This window comes from Phalangium opilio, unplaced genomic scaffold (assembly GCF_054372755.1).
Source record: "Phalangium opilio isolate 3A_F unplaced genomic scaffold, DU_Popi_V2 ptg001170l_1, whole genome shotgun sequence".
NCBI lineage: Eukaryota > Metazoa > Arthropoda > Arachnida > Opiliones > Phalangiidae > Phalangium > Phalangium opilio.
The window spans coordinates 13,653,689-13,657,509 of NW_028324255.1; the positions used below are offsets into that span (position 1 = coordinate 13,653,689).

The 3,821-nt window shown below is 36.2% G+C and overlaps 1 protein-coding gene across 1 annotated transcript in view; it reads right to left on the reverse strand.

Annotated features, from left to right (window-relative positions):
* The window catches only part of LOC149587396 (uncharacterized), a 130,157-nt gene extending 126,389 nt beyond the window's left edge, over nt 1–3,768 (reverse strand). Inside the window, exon 1 of the mRNA XM_089863675.1 lies at nt 3,706–3,768. The gene's annotated coding sequence lies outside the window, so the exon portion shown is untranslated. The remainder of the gene's footprint in view (nt 1–3,705) is intronic.
* Between the last annotated feature and the right edge of the window lie 53 nt (nt 3,769–3,821).

The following is a 3,821-nucleotide window of genomic DNA, read 5'->3' on the forward strand; positions in this document are numbered from 1 at the left end:
TTTATCTGTGGGGTCGGATACTTTTGAATTTTTATCTGTGGGGTCGGATACTTTTGAATTTTTATCTGTGGGGTCGGATACTTTTGAATTTTTATCTGTGGGGTCGGATACTTTTGAATTTTTATCTGTGGGGTCGGATACTTTTGAATTTTTATCTGTGGGGTCGGATAGTTTTGAATTTTTATCTGTGGGGTCGGATACTTTTGAATTTTTATCTGTGGGGTCGGATACTTTTGAATTTTTATCTGTGGGGTCGGATACTTTTGAATTTTTATCTGTGGGGTCGGATAGTTTTGAATTTTTATCTGTGGGGTCGGATACTTTTGAATTTTTATCTGTGGGGTCGGATACTTTTGAATTTTTATCTGTGGGGTCGGATACTTTTGAATTTTTATCTGTGGGGTCGGATACTTTTGAATTTTTATCTGTGGGGTCGGATAGTTTTGAATTTTTATCTGTGGGGTCGGATACTTTTGAATTTTATTTGTGGGGTCGGATACTTTTGAATTTTTATCTGTGGGGTCGGATACTTTTGAATTTTTATCTGTGGGGTCGGATACTTTTGAATTTTTATCTGTGGGGTCGGATACTTTTGAATTTTTATCTGTGGGGTCGGATACTTTTGAATTTTTATCTGTGGGGTCGGATACTTTTGAATTTTTATCTGTGGGGTCGGATACTTATGAATTTGAATGTTTGGGGTTTTTATATTTATTTTCGTTTTATTTATGTGCTAATTAAATAGATAACGATTATCCCCGTTTCCTACCGCGCTCCTCATGTGTTTCGTTCTCGTTCGGTAGCAATCGTCATCTATGTTATGTTTGACTGGAACGTTTTGGCGGTTAATTCAAATGTGGGTTTAGATAGAGCTAACATAGTGTTAAATGAGCGTTATGCGTTGGATAATTTTAGCATTGCTAAAAGTAATTCGAGGGGATAATCACTAAAATGCGTAATCACTATAACTAAACTTTCTCTTTCAAAAGTTTGTGGGCATAAGTCCTTATTAGAAATTTATAAGATGCGATAAGTGTGCATAGGCATAAGTCTATGTTGTAAACTCATCGAGGGGACTATCACTAAAAACTATCTGTTCTTTGATTCGCCGGAATATTAGAATTACAGCATAAGTAAATTTATACGGTTATAATTTAATCACTGTTTAGAGTAGGGAATCTAGGGGCTATTAACTCTGATTTTATGCACGGTAAATCAATTAAGCATAGAAAAAGATAGCGCTATTTACTCATTAGGGTAAGGTATAGAGGGGTTATTCACTCATTAGGGTAGGGTATAGAGGGGTTATTCACTCGTACGATATGGCTACTATTACGAGCCCTTGGGCCGTCTTGTTTTGTTAATCAGGATCCTTAGTTTTAAGTTAAAAAAATTCCTGCGTACATTTTTTTGAGGCAAATTACACTGTACAAACAATGGTAAAAGCAGCAGTTAAGAACAATTTTTTTATTAAGAAAGAACAAACGTAAGAAACTGGAGGGATTTGTCAAACGCTCTATATTATAAAAGGATCGCTTGATTTTAAAAATAATTCACCACATGTTGCGAGGGGGTGGGGGCGAATACCTAAGGATTATACTAACTACTATTTTTTTATTTTTCTCCTAATATAAAAATCCGAAGTTAAGCCATGGTCCAGGGAACTTTTTGAGTTTATTTATAAAACTAAGCGATTATTTTGTTAATAATAATAATAATATTATAAAATAACCGTGCCTGCTAAACTGAAACTATACGCAAATAACTGAACAAGCCGAGTTTTCCATCAAAGTGCTTGCTGCATTTATTTATTTAATTTTTAAACTTTAATTACTATTGAGCTGGTGTTGGGTTTGGTTAAAACTAATCTAATAGTTTGTTTTTGTTTGAAGATTTTTTTTAATATCTTTTAAACCCTAATTACGGCCCCTGTTTTGTTTTCACTTATTTTAGGGTATCGTATAAACCACTTTAACAGTTGAATCTATAGCATCACAATGTATTTTTTTCTCGAAACCATTCTTTATTTGCAGAATTACCCCAATATCCCCCAAATCATCTGGAAAATAAGGATAATTTTTAAACTAGTCCTTGGGACCAGTGACCCCCTAGTGTCCTAAATAATAAACTGGTCTCCGGGGTGGTCCCAGCCAGTCCTGGAAATAAGGATTTTTTTGAAACTAGTCCTCGGGACCAGTGACCCCCAGGGTACGTTCAGTAACCCTCTTTGATGACAGCGCTTACTAAGCGATGTGAGATTTTTCCTACTGTACGCTTTTTCGCGTTTCCGGTTTTGACGTCATGATGCTCAGCGCTTGCCCATCAAAAAAACCAACTAATCGATATGGTTTTTTTGATGGCGTGACGTAGCGTTTGACTGATGAACACTTGACAGACGAAAAGTTGGCGCGGGATTTAAAAATTAAATTCCAATAATGTTATTCCTACAGTAATTGTATTAGTTTTCATTACAAAACTACTTCTACCATTCAAATAGACATCATTTTCTTAAACAATTTCATTATTTGTAAGCTCGTTTATACTTAAAAAGAGCCATTTGTGCTTCGTAACGTTTTGAGGCCCAGTAAGACCTTTCCCCAACTCCATTTTCTAAACCAGCGCTAACTTTAAAGTGTCACTTTTCCGTTCAACAGCCTTTTACGTCACTGTGACGTCTCGAGCCCATCAACCACACATCAAGAAAACAGCGATTTCCTTGAGATTTTCGTTACTGAACGTACCCCCAGCGTCTACAATATTAAACTGGTTTTTGGGACCAGTGACCCTATGCTTAATTTATTTTTTACTAATCCTATTAAAAAATGAAGGAAGTATATCATTGACGCACAGCCCACTCGATCGGGCTATAGAAGCAATATTATGTCAAAAATCAGAGTTAACTCTTAACATTGCCGTCAATGGGAGGAACATCGTTTTTTGGTCCTAATTTTGAAAATACTGGTTGAAATCTCTTGAATTTTTAATGAGATTTGCAAAATAAAGTTTGGTATTTTTGTGCAAAGTTTTTCTCTTCCAAAGTTTTTGTAAGAACATTAAAACGAAAATTAACCATAATTTAATTTTCAAAACATAGCAAACGTTGTTTTGCAATTCTGTTTAAAATTTCAAGAGATTTACACCAGTTATTTCAAAATTAGGGCAAAATAACTGTGTTCCTCCCATAGCCGATCATGTTAAAAGCTGACTCCTTGGATTTTTCGAGCGAAAAAGCCCCAAATTACCAACACGTGCTTTTACATAGGAAAAACATTGTGTGACTCTGGAGGGCCTTCTATAGCGTGTGAAGCCAAAGCGTGATCGAGTGGGCTGTGGTTGTAGCAAGGAAGGCAAGAATGAGAAAAAGTCAAGGCTAGGAGACTATATCCATGGAGTAGAAATTTATAATGACTACAATTTTTAAACTGGTCCCTCCAGAATTTTCATAAAAATTCTCAATTAATAAACTGGTCCCAAGGACCAGTAACCCCCGGGTTTTGAATAAAAAAATTGGTCCCAGCAATTAATAAACTGGTTTTTGACCTGTGGACCTGTGCTATTTCCAAGACTGGTCCCAGCCTTTGTTCTCCTATAGATTTGCAATTAATAAACTGGTCCCGAGCAAAAGTAACCCCCACTTTTTGAATTAAAAAACTAGTCCAAGCAATTAATAAACTGGTTTTGGACCAGAGGAAGTGTGCTATTTCCCAGACTGCCCCAAATACTGAAATTCTCCTATGCGTCGTCTGCTAAAATATTCTAAATGACTTTTGACTTCGCACCGAAGCCCCAAGGGCCAAGCCCACTACAAAAACGCGTGCAGC